The sequence below is a fragment of the Rissa tridactyla genome, chromosome 10, assembly GCF_028500815.1.
Source record: "Rissa tridactyla isolate bRisTri1 chromosome 10, bRisTri1.patW.cur.20221130, whole genome shotgun sequence".
Lineage (NCBI taxonomy): Eukaryota > Metazoa > Chordata > Aves > Charadriiformes > Laridae > Rissa > Rissa tridactyla.
In genome coordinates, this window is record NC_071475.1 from 12,971,855 (window position 1) to 12,998,152 (window position 26,298).

Below are 26,298 nucleotides of genomic sequence, written 5' to 3' on the forward strand. Positions count from 1 at the left end.
GCATATCAAATATTTAGATTTATTCTGGAGACATGAATTTTGAAACTTGAAACACAACCTATAATGTGTGTGTTTGCATGAGTATACACATACGAGTGCACATATACCCTCTATTTATAAATACATATGAGTATAATTGAGATTTTGTCTTGTGCAGGCACATGAGAAGTGCTGGAAAGCTTGTATACTAATCTTTAGTGGTTCCTAATATTTAACAGTTGGGTTGTACCACAGCTATGGAGAGATTCCTTCCATTTTGGGGTGTTGCTTTTACCTGGGGGCTCCTCTCTGTAGAAGAACATCTTCCTGTGTTTGGCTGCAGACACTCGCTGTGGCAGATGTTATGACTCAGAGCAGACATGAGGATTCAGATTTTTTTTTCTTTCTTTTTTTTATTTTTTTTTTTTCTTCATAAGTGACTTGCCCCCAGGCATGTTTTGACAGGGAGGATATCATTTCAAATTAAATGTGAATGTGGAGGCTTTCCAAAGCTACAAATTGCAGAGATTTCTCAGTGTGACTCAAAGTAAAAAAAGCGTTGTGCATGCCGATGACTTGCTTTGGTGGGAGGGTGCTGCTGTGGTGGAGCTCTGGCCCCGAAATCCATAGTTTATTGCTTTGTTACAGATTTGGACACGAGAGGCAGTGTCTATGAGTAAGCTTCTTTGACCTCGTTCCTTTAATAACCTTTTTCCTCCATAAAGTTCATAAAAGCCAACAGGGCAGAGCTGGTTTTTCCCTACTGCCTTCAGGTAGGCTGGGATGGTGACTAGTGGTTGAAAATCTCATTTCCCCTACTTGTTTTAAATGCTCAGGTGAATCTCTAGCATCAGTGAGCAGAAGATATTTTTAAGAGGACAAAGAATGTGGTCTGAAAGCAGGCAATCCGGAGGATGCTTCCTGCCAAAGACTGCTGGAGGGCCACGAGGGCTTTTTGTCTGCACCAAGGTGATTGCTTTTCCCCTTTTACATGGGGAGAGGTGAAATGAGGGGAGGAATTCCTTCGTAATTGTTCTGGGGTTTTTGGTGTGTTTTGTTGTTTGGTTTTTTTTTTAAATGATTTCAGGAAAATTAATGGAGCAAACATCTATAATTCTAAATATCCCATGAGCTATTGGTGCCTGTGATCTGTGTGTCTTCTGAAGTAAGAGACCTTAATACTCCAGATCTCCAACATTTTGAAGTTTTTCCTGCGTTTACGAGCAGAACTTTTTTTTTCTAATGAAACAAAGCAAAGAGAAACCCCCCTATTTCTTGCCTAAATCTCCAGATTTGTGGCACAGCCACAACAAAGGTCAGATTTCCATTGTTTGAAGCTGGTACTCTTTGAGTATGTTCTGGCTTTCTGAGGATATTATGTCTTCTCAGAGTTTTTCTTTCATTCTTCCTACCTTTATTCTCTTTTTCACCTTTTGTTCCAGCTTTTTGACCCATGTTTCGTCTCTTTCTCTGCTTCTCCCTCTTTGGTTTTGCTCATTCCCCAACTGCTGGGTCTTGGGGCAGGTGTGCTTGGGCTCGAGATGTTTCTGCAGCCTCCAGGACAATCCCGACCGTGGCGTTTCAGTGTTAACGTGGTGTCAGTAAAAGGAATTACTCTGATCAAGGACGCTTTCATCCATGTGTGACTTCAGCTCGGATCTCTTAATTTACACAGAAATCGGTGGAACTGTGGAAATCTGTATGCATGGATTTGTATGGATCTGTCCCTCTTCCTTGGCTGCGTCAGCTCCAAGGTCCGTAGCATCTTACGGTCCCTTTAGGGAGAGGTGGACATGAGCTTCTCTTGTGTCACCGTGTTCTCTAGGTTTTTCCTTCTGTGCTGAGAATACAGCGTAGGAAAGGAGCGAGAATGAACTCTGATAGCTTTAACCCGTAATAAGCCTGATGTCCTCAGGGAGAACGGAGATTAAAGAGCCAAAATTCTCTAGGAGATTGTCACTTGGCTAATGATGATAGTAGCCTATGGCAGTCAGGGATGATATGGCTGATACTTAGCAGGGGTTGTGAACCAATTAGTCTGCTCAACAAAATACTTGGTCCATTGGGTGCAAATGTTAAGAATATTTATAGGGCTGGCTATGGAGTCGGCTAATCAAAACTGGAGAAAGCTACTTAAGAGGCTGTCCCAGGCTCTACAGAGGCCCTGAGATTACACAGCTGACAGATAAACAAATGTTTGCCCATGTAAATACTAGGACTTAAACATTGTATTTGAACTCTTTTTCAGTTTCCTAGCATTGTGAAATCAATTAGGGGTGCTTAAAACATGCTACAGTCCGCTTCCCTGTGGAGAGCTGACTTCAGTGGTGGCCGTCCATGGGTGATCTCCTGCAGGTTGGCTTCCTCCAACTTTGCTTTTGGTGTGTCTCAGATGGTCCAGGGAGGAGCTCACTTCCATGACGGCAGAGGATGTCACATAAACTGTCCCAGGTAAAAGGGCAGCAGCACAATAATAATTCCACAAACACTAGCATGTTGTTTCGCATTCGTTAACTCCTTAAGTTCTGAGTATTTGCATTCACTCTCTAACCCATTCATTCTTTAGCCTACTAACTTGCTGAAGTATGAATCTATTGCAAATCAACATTGGTATCACAGCCTGGTCCATTATATTAGTAATGTCCAGTCCGTTATACTAGTGATGTAGAGAGTTGGTAGTTACATGAGATCTAATCGTATATTGGAGAAGAAATGCAGTAATTCATCTAAATGTACAGGGCGGCTTAAAGGTTCATAAGGGTTTCTTTCTTGGCTTATGTATTTGCACTTCATGTTAAGTGCGATTAATAAAATAACTTTTCAGGTTTTTTGCCCCTGTAATCTAAGGCATCGCTTAGAACCACTTCTGTTACACAGATAATACACTGAGAAAAATCCACAGGCTTCACTGGAAAAGCTTTTCGAAACCTGAGAATATTGATTCCTCCGATTTGAGACTTAAATGTGCTTATGCGTGTCTTTACAGAGAATCTGCAAATAGAAGAGCAGCTTCTGTCTCTGCTACTAAGCTTCTGATCAAAAACATTCTGCCTTGCTGGTTTACAGCTGTTATTTTACAACAAGCAGTCAGTTTGAAATACAGCCATTTTGAATTTGGTGCTGAAGGTGGTTTTCTCCAGCACTTATTTGAAAAATCACACGTTAAACTGGGGCATTTATTGTATTTGGCAAGTCCTAAACTAGGTCTTTACTTATAGAAGAAATAAAATATTAATAAAAGCCAGGTTGCAGATTGTTCTGGTAAGCCCTATGTGATTTTATTTTTTTTTATTATTATCATTATTATTATGGTTTTTTACACCCCCCTGTGTAAAAGCTTTCTTTATGCTGCTGCTGTTCTGGCTGTAAGTGGTTTTAAGTGCAGTGGGTTTTAATATACAGATGTTATTTCTGATGGATCTTATATATTGAAAATGGCATAATGTCTTTTTTGATCCTGAAAAGCATAATGTTTATTGGTACTGATAACTGTTAATAGCTTTTTTTGGTTTGGTGGTGTTCTGTTTTTTGTTTTTTGATTGTTTTTTTTTTCTTTGTTCATATGTGTATTGGAGATGCAACATACTGGCAGTTAAATGGGGTAAAAATGGTCTTTTCAAGAGGAAGATCCAAGTCCATGGAGACTCTCCGGGGATCTCATTAAAGCGCTCTTTTCTTAATATAGTGTACTGCAATAATAGCTATCAGAATCCCCACAGTGTGGTTTCCTGATAGTTTAGTTTACACAGAATTAATTGTCTAATTTTGCAAGCAACCAGTGCGGTGCACATTGATTTTTGGTTATTTATTTATATGATGTGTTGCTCTCGTGGATTCTGCTTCATATTGTAAGGTAGTTTTTACAATCCATCTTTACTTACACCATTTTGCCGTAGCACATATTATGTAGGAATCATGATTTATTTTTATTTATTTTATTTTATCATTCTTCTTTTTGTCCTTCCGTATAGAAGAATTCCTGTTCATTTAGGCAATTCTTGCATAAAGCATTTTTAAACAACACAAATGAAAGGATGGATCAGAAAAGCCAATTCAGATTTTATAAGGCTTCCACGGTTTAGATGCTCCAGAGACCAGTCCTGAATGAGGAGAGTGGGTTTCCCTTGTCCTCGGAGGTCAGCTTGCTGGTTTGTCTGGTACAGGAATAGCAGAGAGAAGATGAACCTCGCACAGAACAAAGGACCAGCAACTTGCAGTCAGGTGATACAGAAGCATAGAAAAATGTATTTGAATAAAATTTCATAGGCTGTGTTGAGAATTTGGCTTGAACAGGATTTTAAATGTATTTGGAGGCTTCCTTTTAAAAGCCAAGTTATTTTCAAATAATTCGCATGCAAACAGAAGAGTTTTGTCTTAGGATGTTGTTTAGCCGCATGAGAAAGATGGAGTTGTGCAGGATATTCTTCAGCTCAGTTTGGGGCAGGACAGCTGCTGAAACAACTGCTGGCCTCGACCAACTGCTAAATATCACCTTCCAGCTTGGCTGGTCATTGCTGCCGCCCTCGGGAGACAACTCTCCTTCCCTACCTGCTCAGGCTCCTGCAGGTGGGGAAAAGATGATGGGTTCCTGCTGATTCCGTGCCCCTGGACCCGGCTGAGTTCCTGCAGCCTGATGATGGTTTTTAACCCCAGGAACGGCTTTGCTCTGCGAAGACCATCACTAAATGCAAACATCTCTGCTGAAACTATGGCTATTCACTTGCGAGCAACATGTTGGCTGGAGGAATTGGTGACTACTCCTCAGCTACTGTAAGCTGGAGGAGTTATACGAGTAGCTGAAAGAGTTTTCTGCACAGAGTCTGGAAGCAATACAGGAGGCAGGGAGTGAGTATAGGCTGGATATCAGCTGGAAGAAACATGGGAACCCAGAGACAGCCAGAAGAGATGTAGCCTGAGGAGACTGTGCAGAAATAAGAGAATAGTCATGTCCCAAATGTCTGTGTTTGTGGATGCTTGGGTACCCGCTGTCTGGGTGTGGTGATGGGCTATTGAAACGTTTCCTGTCTCTATAGGATGAAGAGCTGGGTGGAGGAGGGAGGGAGGGCTGAGGAGTGGTGAGGAAGAGGAGCAGGTCCCCATCATTCCAGCTGGGAGTTCAGGCAAAAGTTGTCCTCCAGCTGGGAGTGAAAGGATGCGAAAGTGAAACGCTTTGATTAATGCCAGTGAGCTCACTAGCTCAGCGACAGGGCAAGTGAGAATAGATTATTCGGAGGGGGGAAGAAAAAACCCCAAACCAGCAAAACTATCATCAAAGTATGTTGTAATTCCGAAGGTATGTGCTTGTGAACACTTGGATTTTTATCTTTCATTTTTCATTTACTTGAAATGTTCTCCAAATGAAAACCATGACTTTTCCTGTAAGGAGTGAGCATTTTGGACAATGCTGCCATCCTTCTTGCCAGCATGTCTAGGAGGGGGAAACAGGAAGGAAATCGGTGAAAGGTGAGATTCCTTTGCGTTCTCATTCATTGCCTTTTTAGCTCTTGCCTCTATTAAAGAAGCTAAGGTGCAGTGACTTTGTAATGCCATAGCTATTCCAAACTGCCTTTGTAGACAGGGATTGTATCTCCCTGGTAGACACTAAATATGAAAAAACCAGCCTACAGGCTGCAGTATGGATCCAGCCCACCAAGCAAATGAGAGGTCTCCATCACGCTGGCAAAGGACAGCTGTTCCCAGGGATTAGAGACCACTTTGAGTGTGCTGAGCTTGACCAGACGTACGACTGTTCTCTGTTGGGAGGTACGTGAAATGTGAATGTGCCACCACCCTGTCTGGTCCTGTGACAGGGGTTTGACGGCGTGCAGAGCCTTTGAGTACTGCGTCCCATCCCGTCCCTGTTGGTAATATGCATGTTGTTCTCATGTCAGTTGTTATCCAAAGTGTTGACATCATATACTAAATAACACTTAAGCAGGTCTCTTTCCATTAAAAGATGAATTCCCGACACAATTGAAGTCAATAGGGCTTTTGTCACTGACTTCAATAGGTCTCAGCTTCCACCTCATGACTCCATGGGAAGAAGAATAAATTGCTGCTGAAAATGCAACTGTCTCTGACATCCAGTGGGAAAGGATAATTAGCAGTCAGTCACGGAGCTGCCATCGTGGTTGTCTGATGAATAATAGAACTGAGGACAAGTGATATGTTGCCTTCCAAGAGGGTAAAGTGATTTTTAGCAGATTAGCATGAGTGTAGGCAGCCAAGAAATATGGTATGAAAACCAGGAGTGAGATAAGTTCTAGATGGTAGACATCAATGTTTCTGTGTGTCTGGCCTCCGACATATACCACGTAGTTTTGTGTAAACACTAAAACAGGAAGATGTTGGGTTGGGGATCAAGAAGAGAGTCTTGTGTTACCAGGCCTTTTTTCTTTTTTTTTTTTTTTTTTTTTTTTTCCCCCTTGAACTGGGATTAATGTTCTTAAAAGAGCCCGAGAGAGATTTCAATGAAATCTCTTCTCCCTTTTTGCTTCTCATCAAAAATACCTCTGGAACTGGTTAGAGCATGGTTGGACCTCTCTTGTGAGGATGATGGTACAAGGGTGAAGGACCATGTTTTATGGATTTTTGCAGTTGAGGATGCTTGAGGAAACCCTGATTTCTAACAGAGAGACCAGCTGGTGCGGTGGGCTTCTGGGATGAAGCACAAAGGTGGGTGCTGGATTTGTAGGTCTATACCCTTTGAGGAAAGCGCACAACAATTAAAGCAGAAGAAAACAAGCCCAATGTAGTTTTAATCATTAGTTTCAGTTTGTAGTTGGTCTTAATGCTGCATGCGGCTTTGTGAGAGCATAAAGACGGCACTGTGGTGCCGTGGCTTTTAACTAGGCCTGTTTATGTATTGTGATTGGCGAAGCTATTGACTTCATATTCTTTCATGTTCTTTATGTTCCCTTCTGTTTTGATGTTATCGTGCAGTCATCTTAGCTACCTATTAAACAAGAGACTACTTCAATATAAAATGATCAAAGGGGTGAGGGAACACAGGGCCATAAAGAATATACGGAGAGCTCCGGGAGAATGATAAGTTGAATTTAAAGGCTTTTTTCAAGCTGCTTAATTCCTGCTTAGATTCCTGGTGCCACCAATAGGCAACAGTCCCTTTCTTTAAATCTTTTACTAAGGATTGACTGGCAGAATCAGTGTTTTACACGGGGTTTAGAGAGTAAAAGGCCACCCTGAAGGTCAAGCCCTGGGAGATTTCCTCTAAGAGCTCATTGATTCTACTAGATTTTTTGACTTGAAAAAAGACCACTCCTTCCTAGATCTGCGGCTTGGATACAAGTGCCTTAGTATGTGCCAGCACAGAAGGCAGGAGCAAAAGTGTAAGTGCAGGGAAAAAAAAAATTGAGAAAGATGCTGTGGGGCAGACAGACAATGATTTCAGTCTCTCGCTTGTACAATTCAAACTGGTGACATTATTAGCTACTGGTCCATGAAAAAAGAAGGTATTATTTTATCGGTTTCAGAAATGGATTATATTAACAGTGAAATTGGGCAGAATAAAGATTTATGGTCACATCCTCAGCTTGAGTAAACAGGCAGAGGACCTCTGCTTGTAATGGGGATGGAAGGGCTCGCCGCAGCTGGGGAGCTGGGCTGTAAACACTGTGGGTCTGGTTTTCTTCACGTGTAGAAATGAATGCGGGGTGGCTGGGAATGCATATGCACGGAACTGTCTTTATTTTGCACAAAAATTAAGATGAGCATGTTTTGCCTCTCTAACCTCATTATAGTATTGGCTTTGTAAGTTGCCCAGTGCTGTGGTAGTGATTAGCAAAATGAATCTGAAAGCCTACCCCATAAGCAAACTCTGTATTTGCGCTATTACCTACTCCTGTGATATTTCAATCTGATTCATTAGAAAAATTAGCATTTTTATGGACTAATTAGGGAAAATGTTGCTTGTACTCTTTCTGATATCCAGAGCTTTTCACAGCTTAGTAAAGCCAAACAGAACTGAACTATGATTCCACCCCCCCAATACCCCCCCCCAAAAAAAAAAAAAGAAGAAAAAACAAAAGGATTACTCAAATTAACTCAAAATATTGGGGAGATTTGAACTTAAAAAAACAAATAAACAAAAAAAGAATTAAGAGAAGATTAGATGACTATACTATTGGCAGTTTGTACCGTTTTTTTGAATTCAAAATTGCAGATCTCTTTCAGCTATTTTGGTTCTTCAGGCATAAAAATATTTTAAAAGCTGTCAGTCAGTCACCATATTTTTTGTGATGGTTGCAAAATGAACAGTAATGAGAATGAATAGTAATGAGTGCATTATTCAGTAACTATAAATACCAATTGATTTTTCATTGTAAGTTTATGTATTTCAGCCGACGTACACTTTAGTTTTTCCTCTTCTTTTATAAAACCAACCTCAGGTTTTATTAGACCATAGCTGTTCATTCAAACATGTCTTAGTTTTTCTTACGTTACGCTAATGAACCACTTGCTTTTGAAGTTTAATTCTAAATATGCATGTGTGTCACTTGCTCCTGCTTATGTTCTCCATTTGCCAGGAGGGTAAAAATGGGTGTCTGACTAAACATCTGAGGTCGTCTTTTTGCAAGGGAAGTATTCTTTCTTCTTAGAGGATGGAATACCATTATTTTAATCAATGCAGGCATCTCCTGCGTGGATCGTTATGTTTTGATAATGATCTTCATTTACAGAGACACAGAGCAATGAACCCCTCATTTTGGGCTTCTGTGGAGAAGGCAAAAATCTCCATCTTGCACAGAGGGTAGAAGTTCAATTAGGCATTTTGGTGTCATGGGAGGTTGATCGTGCTTTAATTGGCTCCAGCTGACTGGCTTTTAGGCCATGATATTCTTCACCTGCAGTTGGATGCTTCTCAAATATGTATGGAATTTTTTATTGCATTTGAAAACATTGCACAAAGAATAATTATTTCCAAGTGATACTTTAAAAGTGAATGCCCTATGATAAATACAAGTGATGAACAAACCATTAAAATTGTAGAATAATTTAAGTTGGAAGGGGCCTTTGGAGGTTCAACCTCCTGCTGAAAGTAGGACTGACTTTGACATTAGATCAGGTTGCTCAGGGCTTTGTCCGGTTGAAAACGGTAATTAGGCATCTTTTCTCCAGGCTAGACAAACACAGTTCCCCCAGCCTCTCCTCATAAGTTATGTGCTGCAGCTCCCTCATCATCTTGGTCTTCTCTGCTGAATTTTTGCCAGTTTGTCAGTGCCTTTTTTGTAACAGGGAAACCAGAACTGGACACTCTGTTCCAGATGCAGTCTCACAAGTGCTGAATAGAGAGTGATAATTGCTTTCCTTGACCTGCTGTCTGTGCTCCTACAAATGCAGCCCAGCGTGTGGTTGGTGTTCATCACTGTCGCTGCCGACTCCTGTTCGACCCCCAGGCTGTCTTCCCCAGCGCTGCTTTCTGCACCGTGGGTTTCCGTTTGCAGAGCTTCATGTCTGCTTTGCCTGAATGTTGTAAGCCTTCTGTTGGCCCACTTCTCCAGCCTGTTGAGGCACCGCTGAATGGCGGTCCCACTCTCCAGCATGTCAGCTGCTCCCCAGCTCTGGTGTCATCTGGAAACTTGCTGCGAGTGTATTCCCTCTCATTGTTGAAGTTGTTAACAAAGATATTAAGTGGTTAAAAATATTGCTGTCAGGAAGATTTCTTCTGTTATCATTTTTAGGACTGAGGTGAGGGTCACCAGGCAGTTGGACGTTTATGTGTGGTGTTCCTTCTTACCCTTCTTGAGGATGGCCATGACAGTTTCCTTTTTCAGTCATCAAAAGGATCCCCCAATTTCCACAATATTTCCTCTGTACCATTTGTCAGTATTTCTGTTAACATACTCAGGAGTGACCTACATTTTCCATGGTCTTTTGCTGCAGATGTAGCTATGGGTGAACGATTCTTATTGGCCATACCATCCCTTGCCAGTTTCAGCTCCACCTGGGCTTTGGCTTTCCTTGCCCCTGCAGTCTGGGCAAGGTTTCTGTAGTCCTCCTGGGTAGCCCATCACCACTTCCACCTTCTGTTCACTTTCTTTTTGTGTTTGAGCTCAGTCAGGGATTCCACGTTCAGCCAAGTCAGCCTTCTGCCACGTCTGCTGCACTTCCCACTCCGTCAGGGTGGGTTGCTCTCATGCTTTGAAGAGGTTTTCCTTGAAGATCAAGGAACTCCCCTGTGCCTTTCTGCACCCCAGGAGAGTCATCCATGACATTACACCTGCTACTTCCCCGAGCAAGCCAAACTGCTCTCCTGATGTTCAGAATCGTTGTCTTTGATGCGCTCGTGAAAGCTTGGTTGCTTGTGCACCACCAGTTGCCCATCAGGGTGCTTAAAGTCCTCCAGGATGACCAGGGCCTTTGATTGTGAAGCAATAAACACCCGCAGCAGTGTCCTCCTTGTTGGCCTCTCTGATTCTTACCCATAAGCATTAGCTTTCAGCGAACCTCTGACCTGTTCAGCAGCAGAGCTCCATGCATAGAAGTCTTGAGAAATAAATCTGACTCATTAGTCTCTTGCGAGGAAAATCCTGTTTTCTGAGCATGCATTTTAACACTTTTTCATCCTATACAGTGCTTTTTCTAGCAGAAATGTATTTTTTCCGATAGACAAAAGCCCCTCTTGAAACTCTTTTGGACTCAAAAGATTTGGGGCATCGTAATAACTTAAGCATATGCTTAATAGCATTTCTCAATGGGGGATTGGTTGGTATAAAGTCTTCATGCGTATCTGTGGACGGAAGGAGTTAATAGCATGCTTCAAGTCTTAAGTGCCAATGTAAAGCACTTACTGAATTGATGTATTTTTTCAGTTGCACTTTTCGCTTTGCGCTTTCAGCAGTTCAAAAGTTGGGATACTGAAATCACTCATCTTGACCTCAGTCGTCTTCTGTGTTAATGAAATGCCCTGTGCTGTTGCTCATGAGTTAGGCCATTAGCCCGGGACTCGGAAGTGTTATTTCTGGCTCTGCAATTATCTTACTGCTGCAATTTTCCTATCTGAATTAGGCATAACAAAGCTTTCCTTCTTTGCAGAATGCTTTGAGATTTGATGATGAAAAGTGCTATATAAGCGTTCGATATTGTTATGTGAACAAATACACTTTGTTTGCACGGCTTGACCATCTTATAAGTAAGTGGGGAGTTGATGACCAAATCAAGATTAGAACTGAACTAATGAGTTACAATGAACAACTTCAGTCTATTGACTTTATTTTTGCTTCTGCTTGAAAGTCATTAACTTTTAGAAGTCAATCTGTAGAGAAATTTTTAGTCTGTAAATCATTTGCCGGTTGGGTTTAGAAATATTCTAAGTTTGCTTGTTTTGTGGTTTCACTTATCATTTTAGATGCCAAATAAATTACTGATTAGTTTGTATGATCGTTAGCAATCTGAACATAGAATTGCATTTTTATAAGGTTAAGTTTCCAATTTCAGTGCTGGGCATTTTTTTCAAGTGTATTTAAAAGATATTTCCAGGGAAAAAAATCCTGAAAATTACAGATTAACAATGAACAATCTTTATATCAGGAAAAGAGTATTCCTTCATTAAAATTATAATCTGTTGTGAACAGGGCAGCAGTAAAATAGACAATTTTAAAAATATTTTCAAAAAGCTTTCTACACCTAGTCTCATGGGTTAGGTCCTTCTGAACTTTGTGAGTTCATCTATCATGGTAGCTTGCATATGATTGACTTCTGTGTTGTAGAGTGGAAAAAAAACCATCCTCAGTTAAATTTGCATACTGCTCAACTAGAATTTTTAACCAGGAAACATTAGGAAAATAGTTTGTTAGGTGGTGTAAATAAAAATAGCTTCAACAAAACTACGCTGATTTATCCTGGTTGAAGATTTGCTCTGGATTATCTGAGAATGACTGTGTGTTTTGGCACGTGGGTATGAATAGTTGAAATCTAATTTGTATCTGGAAAACACAGAAATAATTTTTATGGCTGTATTCTTTCCTGAAACCCCAGTAGGAATGCACGGGTCTCAAAAAATGGTGGAAATTCTTCAGCCAGCATGTAGATGTTCACGATGCGGCCTTACTAGCTCAGGAGAAATCCTTTTCTCAGCCCACGTGCCGTTCAGTTTGCACATACTCCGTGTTGGAGACGTTGTAAAGCAAAGTTGTGTTGTGTGTTAGAAGGTTATTAAAATCAAGTTAAAGTGCACTCTATACCTTGGGGACTTTAAATGCAAAATCATTTTAACTAATAAGCAGGTACTAAGTGTGCCAAATTTTACCCCAAGGTATGCGTGGGCTCCTGTGATGGTGTCGGTTTTGCTCGCTGACTTTTATTGACTATCAGGATTTATTGACCCAAGAGGGAAACATTGACAGAGGTGATTCCTACCAGTCACAGTTTTCCTAAGGGGACAATAACACCTGGTGCTCACTGTAAATTTAAACCCAATGCCTGCATGTGTATCGTGGTACGGGGTTTAACACTGAACGTTTACCTACCGTGATCGCGTGGCAGTGCCGTACGTGAGACCTGAGTGCTTTTGCACAGACCCTGACATTTTCTTTAGGGAAAAATATCTGTGATGTGCCCGGTTAGTGACAAGCCCGCGTGACAGAGAGTGTGTGCATGTGTATGCATTAGCCTCTGTATGTATGTTAAAGCCGAGGTGATTTTCTTCTGGTAACCATTCTAATAGCTTTTAATGCCACACATCCATATTGCTAAGTTCACTACAGACCTGAATTATGTACCATCAAAGCACTATAACATTTCTTATGCCTGAGTAATCATGGACCAGAATCTGGCCCAATATGCTCGATCATGGCTGCCTTCTTTCATTGGTACAGTAAATCACAGAAGTTGTTGGCTAACATCGTGTGATGGTCTTAGATAGCTATGACTAGTACTTCAAGGCTCTCTTCATATTCTGGTAGTCCTTTCAGTAATAAATAAACAGATATTTGAGCACCTTGCAACATTGTGCTTGCAGTAATTATGACCCACCTTATTCTAAATGTGAGACTGACCCAAAACACAATATTCACTTTTTTTCCTGGTGGGAAAACTGAAATGTTGGCAAAGCATGTCTACTAAAATGTACATCTTAATTTTATTCCTGTAAAATCAGTACTTTCCTACTGTTGCTAAAAAGAAGATACTCGTATTATTTAAGAAGTAGAAAAACTGCTGTACTCGCTTTCCTCGGTAGCACTGCAGCTTTGTTGGGTTGTATTCATAATGCACGTGGGTAAAATTAGATCTAAAAATGTTTCTGTAATAATTAAGAGCTCCTTTTCTCTCTTGCTCTCTTTTTCTCAACCCATATTAATTTTACGTACTTGGAATTAGTCTGAAGATGTCATTGCAAATACTCCCTGCAGCACACTTGCACTTACGTGGGATCCATAAGCTGTAAGGACGGCAACCTCTTGCTATGACTGCAGTTTACCCGTTCCATCCTGTGCTATTTTCCAAGCTGGTTAATGCATCTTTTTATTCTTTGGCAAAACTTCCTCCTTGAAAAACCTCCTGCTATTGTAGCAATAGGACGAGGGGCAATGGTTTTAAACTAGAGCAGGGTAGGTTTAGACGAGACGTTAGGAAGAAGCTCTTTACAATGAGGGTGGTGAGACACTGGCACAGGTTGCCCACAGAGGTGATGGAGGCCCCATCCCTGGAGACATTCAAGGCCAGGCTTGATGAGGCTCTGAGCAACCTGATCTAGTTAAAGATGTCCCTGCTTACTGCAGGGGGGTTAGACTAGATGACCTTTAAAGGTCCCTTCCAACCCAACACGTTCTATGAGTCTAGGATTCTGATATGCACAAGTGAAGCTTATTCCTCATTCGTGGTGGTGCTGGAGCTGATGGGAACACTGCTCAGGCCTGGGATGCTGGGATTTGGGTCCTTTCATCCCTTTGCTGCCCCGGCGTCACACGATGTGCTCTGCAGTGGGTCTGTGCACCGCGAGACAGAGTCAGCTCTCAGCAGGTCTGATGTGCGGAGCCCAGCACCGACAGAGTGCAGCCAAAGCAGCATTAGAGCTTCGTCCTGGCCAGCCCTCCCCTTTTGATACCATTCTGCTTTGTCAAGTCCTGCAGGCCAAACCCAGGAATTATTTTTATCGGCATTGTGGGGCTGTGCAGCAGGCATGATTCAAGTAATGATTCCTCTAGGATAAGAGGAAATGGCCTCAAGTTGCTCCAGGGTAGGTTTAGATTGGATATTAGGAAAAATTTCTTCACCGCAAGGGTTGTCAAGCATTGGAACAGGCTGCCCAGGGAAGTAGTTGAATTGCCACCCCTGGAGGTATTTAAAAGCTGGGCAGACGTGGTGCTGAGGGAAATGGGTTAGTGGTAGTTTTGGCAGTGTTGGGTTGATGGTTGGACTCGATCTTAAAGGTCCCTTCCAACCTAGATGATTCTATGATTCTAATGTTTAAATATTTAGTTTCTTGTTTTCAAAACATTATCCGACCCTGACTCGGAGGCTTGTACTTCATAGATGCATGTATTTTTTAGAGAGAAATGGATGGATGAAATGTGAAGGTCACATTGCAGCAGGGACCACTCGTCCCTTCTCCAGTCTGTTCCTGCTCTGCAGTCAGTGGATGGAGGGGCCCAGGAAGCTGCTCCTGCCATCTGTGGCATGGCCAGAGGCAGCAGGCGATGCCAGCATAATCCTGGCTGCAGCATTTGCTTCTGGTCCTGCTCAGAGACCAAGCAGCCCCGGAGTAGCTCGGCACAGGGATCAGAGATGCCTTAAAGCCATCTTTGTTCCCTGCTGCTTTTCCCCTTCTCTGCACCATGCACAACTCGGCCGAAATACAGTGTCAAATTCAATGAACGGCCAGCTGAGTGAATTAAAGTGTGAACTGCATTCCCTCGCTTAGAAATCTGTCAGCTCCCTCTAACCTTTTGGAAAATTGAAGGACTAAAGTGGTTGTACTTGCAGAACATCATAACAACAAAATGCCATTGCGAAGCAGAAGCAGCACTGGGAATCCAGACACGCAGACGCTTTGCCTGTACCCACGGAGGAAGAAGATTGTCTTTTTATTTCTCATCTTTGAAAATCCCAACAGATTTACAAGAGCAGGGCACTTAGCCACTTTGATTCAGGCCACGAGGTCTCTAGAACTGTCGTCATAAATCCCAGTTTGTAAGGTTGCAGATTTTTCCCTTGTAGTACACAAGGCATGAAAAGCCAAACAGCAGGTTACGTTTTCAACATAGGCTGGGAGACGGGTTTTTTAAGACATACATTGTTTCAGTAATTCTTTTCCAGTGTAGCACTAGAAGCAATCTTTCTAGAGCTTTTTTGCAGGTGCAAATTTTCTGCAGCCTAGAAATGGCCACATGGATACGTCTGTGCACAGTGGTAATAACAGCACGTAGCCCGGAGTGCCACACATCATCTTCTTGGCCTCATGGTTGATTTTTAAACTTAAGTTCCATGATTGAGACAGAGAGCTGTTTATCTGCGCAAAGGAAGCAAGAGCCATCTGTGCCTGTTGTCTAGGTGTTACACAGGAGGAATGACGATGCTTTCCTACCAACAGCATCACCCCAGATGGGACACGGACCACCCACTCCTAATTCTTCCTACACGTTACAGAAGAGACTTGGGCAAAATGATGAATAACCTCCAGGTGATGCACATCACCAGGAGCTTAGATCACCTTCCCCATGGAATTGCAATATCAGCACATGGAATACTGGATTTGAGGTGGAGGATGATTGTGGAGGTCTATGGACAGCCTAGTTCCTTCAGTAGGACAGTACTGATGGCTCACTGGTGAAAACCAGAAGTGATTCCCCTTAGCAGTCTTTGAGCTGAAGCTGCACTTGAGCCCTGAAATCAGCTCTGCTCCTACTCTGCCCTTTTAATGTTAAACACTTTTAGTGTTTTTGGGGAGTGATGAATTCTTCCTGTCTGTTTATACTGTGCCTGAAAGAAAAAGAACTGCTATAAATTGTCTGGTTCTAATAAACCCTATAAAAACCCGGGTGATACAGACTAGGTTACTAATACTGCACCTTGTGGGGCTTTTTTTCCAAGTTTTCACATACTTCTCACTGGAACCATTTTTGATATAAATCCTTTCCTTCAATCTGTGAGCTCTATTTACCCTTCCTCTGTCTGTGCAGTACACTGATAACTTCAGTCCCACTGACTTTCTCTCCAGGAAATTCCATTAAGATTTTCTTTCAGCAAAAGTGAGTAGCCCTTCAGAAATCCTTTATCAGGTCTGTTCTTTCCTGTTGTGGTTTGCCTCTGCTGCTTTTCTTTTTTTTTTTTTTTTTTTTTTTTTTCCCCATGGGTAGCTGTAATTTAAAGCTTACTAGATCGATAAGTCCAAGATACACAACATAAATGGGAGAAGCAGACAAACAGCCGGTAAAGATAGGAGACAGCTGATTAAAAAGAATTCAGCTATAAAGCATTTGAGTTGCTATTCTCTGCTGTGATTTTTTTTTGAGTTAGATTAAAAAGTAGGGGGAGGGGGACATAAAAATTGTAATTCCCTCCTCCCTCAAAATCTCTGATTAAAATAATGTTGAAATTCCTCTTTCGTTTTTTTCCATGTCTCTAAATAAAAAGTGGATTTCTTTTTTTTTTATTCGGAGTAGATGTTTTAATCAATTACAAGTGAATTGGCTTAATATAGAGATAGCGGGGGGAAATGTAATGGCAAGAAGTCTGGACCTGATGTAATAGCAGCATCTCTGGCCTTGAACTCTCTAAATCCAGTCCTGAGATAAACTGAAGTCCTGAAAATAGCCTCTGTTTTACACTGTTTCACGGCATAGGGATTTTCTGCTCTGCTTTGCAAGCCCTGGTGGATGTGCGTGGGACTGGGTTTGGGTTTGCTGTGTTTTCTAGCCGAGACGTGTCTTGCAATCCTTGGACCAGGCTGCCACAGCTTTGTTGGGTTCTGCCCAGCTGGCACAAGCTGTAGACCAGGCAATTTGCATTTGGCATTACAAATCGCAGTTACATTACTTTGTGAAGGTAAAGACGCTATAAAAGGCTGAGTGTAGTGCCAGCAGGAGAGTAAACATTTCTGAGCTAAAGCCTGAATAGAAGTCAAGAAGGATTAAGGTGCAGCTGAAAGTAGAATTGAGGTTCCTAAATCACTGCAGAGCTTTAGAAAATGTTCTCTGTTCACATCAGAAAGAATAATTTATTGACAAAGGGGTTGAACTTTAAAAGTTATGCGCTCGTGAATTGTGTTTCAGTGAAATTGCATGCAGCTTTTGACGGGGAGGTTTGTGTAAATGTTCTCTCTGTGTCCATAACCACAGAAACTATGTGAAAGACTAGAGATGCGTATGGCAGTAAGCATACGGACATCTATGTGTGCTAGATTTGGCTATATATGCACCAAAATAGCCAAGAGACATTACAATATGATTTTAAAAAGCTATGGGAAAGGAGGTGCTGTGCACGTGTGCACTTTGGAAGAAGGATTGGGACTGTCCGTGGGGAAATAAGTCTGCCTGCAACTGGTGAAATGAGACCAGATAAAGAGATTATCAAATAGTGACAAGAAAGAAAATAGGTTAGCTGAATTTCTCTTTATCGCTTCTTTTCCCTTAAGACATCTCACTGAATATCGTGTCATTCGTACAGAGAGTCTGGAAAGAAAATAACTTTTAAAGGTGACCCACAAAGGAGAAAAAGAAAAAAAAAAAAAAAAAAAGGAAAAAATGGTGCTTGTGTGCTTCTTTTGCTCCTTGGTGGCATGGGAATATGGCCCGGGATTTACACTCTGTGTGTGTGTGTGCGCACTCCCTTTTGGGAGAGCAAGGAAAGTGGTCTCAAAGCTCCGAAGCCTTCCCATTGCCTTTGCCGCTCCCAGGATATAGCGGAGCATCCGATGGGAAGGGAGCAGGATGCTGAACAGGGATTACAGCCCCTGGTGTACCAGGGCTCAGCCAGGAGGGAATATTGTGGCACTGGTTCAGTAGCGGAGCTGTACCGTGTCCACGTATCCCAGAGATGGATACAGAAATGCAGCTCTTTGTCAATGTGTTTGAAGTAGGGGGAATGGTATTGAAAAAAAAAAAAAAAAAACACCAAAAAAAATGAAGGAATTTATTTCCTGTTGAACACACTTTTCTTTCATGGGCTTTTTAAAATTTCTTTTATTTTAAATGAAAGTAAATATTGAAAATAACTTTGAAATCTTTTTTCACACTAGTGGACTATAGGCAGGCAATAATGTAAGTGAATAATTAGATTAATTGCTTCTGGTTTTGTGTTATCTAGTGATTCCATTGAAAGCTGAATCTTATCTGGTTGGTGCTATATAAATACTTCACAGGCTTTAGAAAGCTTGTAATCTAAGTAGGCAAGAAAGGTAAAAAGAGAGAGGGGAAACAGAGGTGCAGAGAAGTGACTCGTTCCAAGGTCACAAACCAGATTTAGAATAAGAATCAGGTCTTCTCACTTCAGCCCATTTTTCTATTCCATGGGGTATGTTGCTTCTGTTATTCAAATATGGAAAAAAAAACCCCAAACCTGTTCTTTTCCAGTCAAATGGAGGGCAGAGAGAATGAGATCAGACGTGAACTCGGTGACACAGAGGGGAAGAAAAAAAAAAGTAAACAAAGGAATTGTACTGATATAGATGCTATTTTTAGATAAATTCAATGTATGACATACCATTACTCAAATCACAAATTTGTCTTTCTCTCTAGATGCAGTAAACTGGGGAGAACGGTTCAGATGTAAAACTGCAAATTGACCATGCATTGATGAAGAAGCAGCTGCATGTGCTGGTTAGAAATTATTCTTATTTTTTTAAAAATTAAGTCTTCGTCATTTGGATGTAAATTTTATTTATCTTTGTTTCGGAATCATAACATTTTTTCTATAAAAGTATAAACATGTGTGTGTCTATTTCTTTGTGCATGTATGTGTTCTGGAATAATTCCATGTGATTTTAATTACTTGGAGGATGTGAGCACGCTTTCAAAGGCTGAAAGCTCTCTAATGTCAGATGGAACTTGTTTGTCTTCTCTTTTTACACGTTAAGCAAACAGTAATTTGTCATTATGTGTGGCTGAGCCCTAAGCTTGGTTTTATCCGGGTGTAGCATCTTATTGGTAAGGAGCTTGCGATTTTACATTTTAAAAAACCCCTCAAATCTATTTCGTCCTTCAACCTGTAGGAAAAGGTAATTACTCTATTCTGATTGTTTCAAAGGAGATCTTCCATTCTGCTTTCCAGCAGCTGGTGGTGGTGGCCATCAGCAGAGAGTTACCCCAAACTCTGGTGGAGGGCCTGGGTGCAGAGTGGCGGATGGACCTTGCCTTTCTTTAAAGTACCCCTGGGGCGCGTCCAAGAGAAATAGCGGAAGAGCAGGGCCTTAGTGGTGGTGTTGCCAACCACTGTTCATCGGTGAAAAATGGTCTTGGAGCACGGAGTTATTTATGTCTTGGGTTTCTCTAGGATTGCTTGTTACCAGGGGATTTCAGTGCCCATGGACCCTTCCTGTGGTGAGATGTGCTCGGAGGAAATAATCACACTGGCAAGGGATTTCTTATCTTTTTTTCCTTCTTTTTTTTTATTTAAATCCTATTCATAAAAAAAAAAAAAAAGAAAAATACCACACAAAAATCAACCACCATAATTTTGTTTTCTGTTCCTTGTTTGTGGCTGATGAAAGGGGATTCTGTGCTACCAATACATGGAGTTTAAATATGCATTTCTCGTTAACTTTTATTAATGGGAGCTCCAAAGCTAAAGCTTTGTGTATAATGGGAATTATTTACACTGTAACTTTCTTTTGGGGTAGCATTTATTGGGGTTTTCTGTATTCTGCTTACTGGCCGGCTGAGTTTCATTTTGCGTATTTTTGTGGTCTGTAAAATTCACAATGACAAAGTTATTGGTAAAATATAATCTGTCTGAATGTTGCTTTAACAAACTTTTTCGTAAAATATTTTTATTCTTTTATTATACCCACTGATAAATTTATTTTTCCTTACAGCTAGTGATTTTTTCAAGTAGAAAATAATTTACTAATTTCTGATAAACCCTGACTAATCAGGCAGTGGGATTCAGATTCTGTGTGAATCTAGATCTCCATAAAATCTGGTTCTATTTTGACTCATCTCTCTTTAGGAGCAGTTCAGAACTGAAAGTCTCGCTTTCTTGTCAGTCTGTAAGTTGGCTTATAAACTTTCCCTCTTTCAAGACCAGCCATCTGGAAAGGTCACCATGTGAAGGCTGACTATAGGTATGCATGAGCAATGAGAATAAAGCTTTACTCTGCTTTTCTTGTGGGACACTCTGTCTTGTTTCTTCTTACACAGCCCCAAAAAATGCATAATTTTTTTTTCTTTTGCCTTTTTTTTAATTATGTTTTTTCTTTTTTTGTCCGTTCAGTATTTTGTCTTTTGGCCTGTCATTTTTTAATTTTTGCCTGCCTTTTTTTTTTTTTTTTTTTTCATTTTTTCTTTTACCCTCCCTGCAGAAACCTTCTCCTGTATTCTCTGTGAGAGTATCCCATGGGCTGAGCTATTCTAGTTCAAGGGAGAACTACTGGAAGTGCAGGCATAACATTCCGAGTGTGGACTTGAGCAGATTTCTGTATAGAATCATAGAATAATTTAGGTTGGAAAAGACCCTTAAGATCATCGAGTTCAAGCATTAACCTGACACTGCCAAGTCCACCACTAACTGTGTCCCTCAGCACCACGTCTACACGTCTCCTTGTGACCTCTTTGCCCTGTGTGACCAGAGATTGAACCCGAGGCCATTCAGATGGGGCTTTAGACTTAATTTAATCTATGCTCCGATGTCTCCCCCACGACTAACTGCATTTACTCACGATCTTTTTATTTCAAAGTATTTCTCCTCTTTGTCAGAGAGGGGAATTCTAATTGAGATTTCATTGCGTTTAACTGTGTGATGAAGTTCCTATATTTAGAGTTCATGAGTCTATTACCTCTTAAAAGATATTTGGCAATGTGAAAGTTAGTACTCATTTGTTTTTAATTTAAAATTCAGGGCATGATATGTGAAGTTGTATTTATAAGGAGGATACACCGTCATGTCATTTTCTACTTGCTTAAAAGCCAAATAACTGGTTAAGAAAGCTCCCATCCTGAGGAGAAGAAAGGGCTCATTAAAAACATTAGCTGATATAGAACAAATTGAGCTTCAGTGCCCTGCATAAAGATTATAATAACTGTAATAATAAATGAATTAATAATGCATTAAAGGAGAATTCCTCCAGTCAGATTGTCACACGCTTATCCTTGAAAATTGACTTCAGTGAGGTGTGTCACATGAGCTAATGACCTTAACTGATGGATTCGGGATTTTTCCACGCTCCAAAATCCTCTTAAATCCGTATTTCTGTACTTTTGACAGTTAGTCGTCTGGACAGACATGACGTAAGTAGGACTGTTTGGTGTTGCGAGCCAGGAGGTAGCTCTTTGCTGAAACAAAGTGATCTCTAGTTTTAACCTCAGGTAATCGGAGTTGGTTAAATCCTGACCTCTTGCAAGGGAAAATCAGGTTATTGAAGCGGTGCTGCAGGCTGCACAGTGACACCAGAGGCGCGCAAATCTCGGGCTGATGTGGCTTCAAAAATTTATAGAGCCTCCACCATCTGAAGAGCTTCCGTAAAGGTGAAGCTTTTGGGTGAAGCTCACGTGTATGTATTGCCAGCATATTCTCTCTGCCAAAACTGCCGATGAACTATCACCAAACCGCTGCTGTGTGGAATGATGGGGCTGTTCCCGTGCTCTGTGGGATGTAATGTGGTCCGAGTGCAGCTCAGGCTGGCATCTTCCCGTCTGCCTCTGCCAGGGCTGAACTGGGAGAAGTGGGCATGAGAAGTGCCCACTGAGGTACTAGATGGGAAATAACTTGAAATAGCATTGTATCTGAAAATCCCACCAAGTTATGGGTTATAAATATCGCCAGATTATCAGGATGTAGGAATAAATGGTCAAGTTCAGCACTGAAAAACAGGCTTCAACAGGGTTTCAGTGGTGGAAGTGTAGGTGCTGACGTATATCTCTAGACACAGCAGAAAAGTGAGAGATTGGCGATTTCATAGGAATCCCCTGGGTAAGGACTGGGTTTATAATGGTTATTAGACACCTGGGCTATGCTGGGGAAAAATTGCATTAAGGGAATTGATTATCCAGACATTGTAAGCCTGTGCTGGTAGTAAACTGCATCTTTAGGTATCTGGTTACCTTTGAAATGAATCTGCTAGTCACTTTGGAAAACTGAAAGGGCTCCCCTAAACCTGAGTGCTGCTGAAGATGGAGCTTACGTGAGCCATGAGGTGGTTAATTTTTAGAATCTTAAAATAATTGAGGCTGGAAGTGATCTGAGGAGGCTGTTTGGGTGCTTCACTTCAAAAAGTAGTGTATGTGTTCCGAATAGAGATTATGGGAAACATTTGTCCTATTGCTGTGTGTCCCGCTGATGCTTCTGTATGTCCCCATTTATACCTGCAAATAGGTGTTTGTAGGTGTTCGTTTGGATATGCAAACACTAAGCTTTGCCTATGAAAGCAAAATTCCTTCTGGGATGCTTTTCTGGAGAGTCATTGAAAATTCATCTCGTATTTTCTTTAAAAAAAAAAAAAAGTCTCATTCAGCATAAAAAGGCAAACAAAAGGACAACATCAATGGGTTTCTCATCAGTGCTTTGCATCATGCTAATGCCATAGCCAACAGTACATTCTGTAGGGATTATCCTGGAACAACGGAAATTATACCAAAGGTTTTATTCCAGGAGACTTTGAGTTTGCTTGTTGAGTCATACAATGTGGGGTTTGCTTTATTTGTTGGCTAATGTGAGGCTATCTGAACAGTTGCTCTGGTTTGCACGGGGATTCTTCTCTTCCCCAATGTGTTGTTTTACTTTGGTATGTTGTTGGATACATACCAGAAAAACAGTAAGATATCAAACAAGGGTAATGCATTAATGTATCAAACTGTCATGGCTCAAACAACCAACTGGAGTGTTGTCTGTGCATCATGTGAAGTGGTCACTCAGGGAGCTGAAAGCCCAACTCTTTTTTTCAACCCTGCAAGCAATAAAAGACACAGCAGTGCTGAGGATGTTGAATTTTGGAACAGAACAAACAGGTACCTGCTATAGGAAACCGCTAAAATAGCGATAGCCTGGGGCTGGCAGCGTGTAATGAGGGAAACGCAACTCTACCTGCTGAATCGCATCTGCTCCTCCGTACTCTCTCTGATTTCTGTATTGACTGCTGTCAGAGGCAGCAGAAAGGGCTAAATGCAGAGGCTATTCTTAAATTTTTAGTAACGAGACTAGGTTCATTAGAGCTCTCGTCAAATGGCTTTCAGTTACTATCAGTCTGACTTGTATTTGAATTGATGACCTTGAGATGAAAGGCTTTTTATTCTATTACCCATCTCCTGAGCCATCAAGTCTTTAATATGCCGTGTAAAATCAGTTTTCAGATGGTATTTCTTTTATATAACATTGTCATTTATTATTAACAATGTCTGATTTTGAGTGCTACTAGCTATAATTGTGCATAATACTACTTTTGTTATTCCTATTATTTCAAATATATCTGCTATATTACTATATACTTGTACACAGAGAGAAAATAGATTGGTAATAGACTGTAATTCAGCTTTGTATAAATGAGTTAATAAAATCACATAACAATAGAAAGCTGAAATAAATTCAGCACCAGCAAAGCTTGTGTATTACTTCAGTAAACTGAAATACAAAATTCTGGTTTGATGCTTTCCTGCAAAGTATTGTGTAGGACTACCATACATAGTATAGTAGTAAATAATATATTTAGCATAGTAAAGCATAGTAAATTAAGAAAAATGAATGAGAATATGTAATACAAATCATCACAATGGAGGAAGTGTATTACATGCCACCCTTTTCCTCCTGAATGGCTTTTTCCTAAAGGTAGTATAGAATAGACCTTGTTAAGAAACCAATGTATACAGGAGTGGAAAACAGAAGTGTAACAAGGTAGCTTTTTCTATTTTGGTTTTATTTGATTGTGTTTCCTGGGAAAAGATAAAACAGGCAGCACTGGGATAAAGAGGTGCTTTGGTGGGCAGATTCTTTGCAAACTCTCAGGTATGGGAAGCTAATTGTACATATTTGGTCTGACCTGCAAGTATGCAATACGCATTTAAAAATGAAGATAATATGAAGCTGGTGCTGTACCGGGCAGCAGTAGTCAGTTGTGCCAAATTAAGTGATTCTCTTACCCTTCTTTTGTTCCAGAGGCGATAACATTTCTCTAAGATGTTATTTCTTGGCTTTTGACACTAAAAGTGTCAGAATTCAAACCTGGCACAAGATCTTTAGGGGTCGTCTAGTTCAGCCCGCTGTACCACACCACATCGCCTGTCTTCGGGAGAGCTGTGTGTGTCAAGGTCATTTTAGCAGCTTCCGGTGATGGGTCCCAACAGCCTTCTTGGGGATAACGTATTGAAATGATTAACTATCTGTATAGCTCAGAAAGCTTTTCGTAGTATCTGTCCTTAATTTTCCTTTCTGTGAATTAAGCCAATCGCTACTTGTGCTCATGAAGTACAACTGATTGTAGTTTCCTTAATTAAAACTCGTTATGTATGGGAATATTGCTGCTATGTCTGCTTTTTGGTCCCATCTCTTTACAGAGTGAACAGATATCCTTCTTTCTAGGTCATGTCTTCTAAATCTCATATGAATAATTACCTCCTGTGTCCTGCGGTTAACATCTGTTAATATTTCCCAAAACACCACTTGTCTCTCTGGCAGCAGGCTCGCGTTGCTGACTCACGTTTAGGTTTTATCCTTTCTAACCTCTCTGGTCTCTCTGCATTGCTGCCTTACCTGATAAAGCATCTTTTAAAGTCTGTGCTTGATTTCCTAAAATAGGTAGGACTTTACATATCTTTTTATTAAATTACCTTCATGATTTCAGATAGTTTGTTCTTTTCCCAATGTGCTGGGATAATTTGGTATGCTAGTGCTGTCCTCCAGAGCGCTTGCAGCTCCTCCACACTTCATGTGACCTAAGTCACGCATGAAGATACAGGACCAAGTGCAAACACCTGTGGAGATGCACTGGTGTGTTCCCTCAGTTTGGAAGTGGACAGTTGAAAACTGTTCTTTGGCTGTGTTTGTTGGTAGTCTAAAATAAGAAGTTGGTAAATCTACCTTACTGTGATAGAGGAATATGTTTGTCTCTTCAGAATGTATCATATCTAATTCTTATGATAGGGTAATTATCCTGATTTTTAAAAAAAAAAAAAATAAGATGACTAGGTTGACATGATTAGTTCTTCACAAATGCATTTTGGCCAATTTTTCTCACTTTGTATTCCTCTGGGTTCTTTTACCTCTGGGTGCTTAATCATTTGTTCCTGGGTCTTTCAGGGTACTGAATGAGACTGTGTAGTCTTCCTTTTTCCCATTTCTAAAAATAGCTGCAGTGTTTGACCACCTCTTACCCTCTGGGACCTCAGCCATTCCCTGGGAATACTAAAAAGTAATTACTAGTAGTTTAAAGAGAACTTCAGCTGATACCTGAAATATTTCAAAATAAATGTAATCCTTAATGAGTTACTTAGCTGTATCTTACTCATGCTGTCTTTAACTCTCTGCTCAGCTTGTGTTCGGAGCTCCTAGTTAAAATGAATTATATTGAGAGTCTGCTCACTGTAAACTTTTTCACTTTTTTGTGAAATCATAAGGGGGAAAAAAAAAAGGCATTGAACAGGCCTGCTTCTTATATGTGGAGCGTGATTTGCTATTCTTTCCCCATTAGGTAATGGACTGATGTTTCTCTTTACCTTTTAAATCCCTTTTTGCAGGCAAGGTAGGAAGTAGGGATCTTGTCATCAAAAGTGAGAGGTTCTTTAGTAAATTACCATCTTTATTTTTTTGATTAATTACAGCCAATTCAACTACTGGAGGGTTAGAAAAACTCATTAAGATTTATATGAAGTATTTCTTATTGCTTAATTAGTCTTCATTAGTTGAACCGGAAGACTTGAAGATCTGTATTTTTGTATTAGTCACCAACAACATGTTACCCATACAGCATTAATATTGTTTCTATAAGGGCACTGTGGTTGTGGTTGTGTTCTCCTGTCGCATTTCCTTCCAGGCTGTATTTCCAGCACCTTTTTGCAGTCCTGGTGTTTGATCCTTGCTCTGGCAGCAGCGCTGCAGGAATGTCCTGCTCCAGCAGGCTTGCTTAGGTGATGGTTAGTCCCTCTGAGATGGTGCATCTCAGGCCTAACAGCAGTAGGACTGAGGGTGATGAGGGGGGAGTTGCTCTTTTGGCAGCCTGAG

General features: G+C 40.9%; 1 protein-coding gene across 1 annotated transcript in view; it reads left to right on the forward strand.

Annotated features, from left to right (window-relative positions):
- CHL1 (cell adhesion molecule L1 like) overlaps nucleotides 1-26,298 on the forward strand; it is a 138,364-nt gene that overhangs the window by 14,115 nt on the left and 97,951 nt on the right. The window contains exon 2 of the mRNA XM_054216117.1: nucleotides 18,675-18,755. The gene's annotated coding sequence lies outside the window, so the exon portion shown is untranslated. The remainder of the gene's footprint in view (nucleotides 1-18,674; nucleotides 18,756-26,298) is intronic.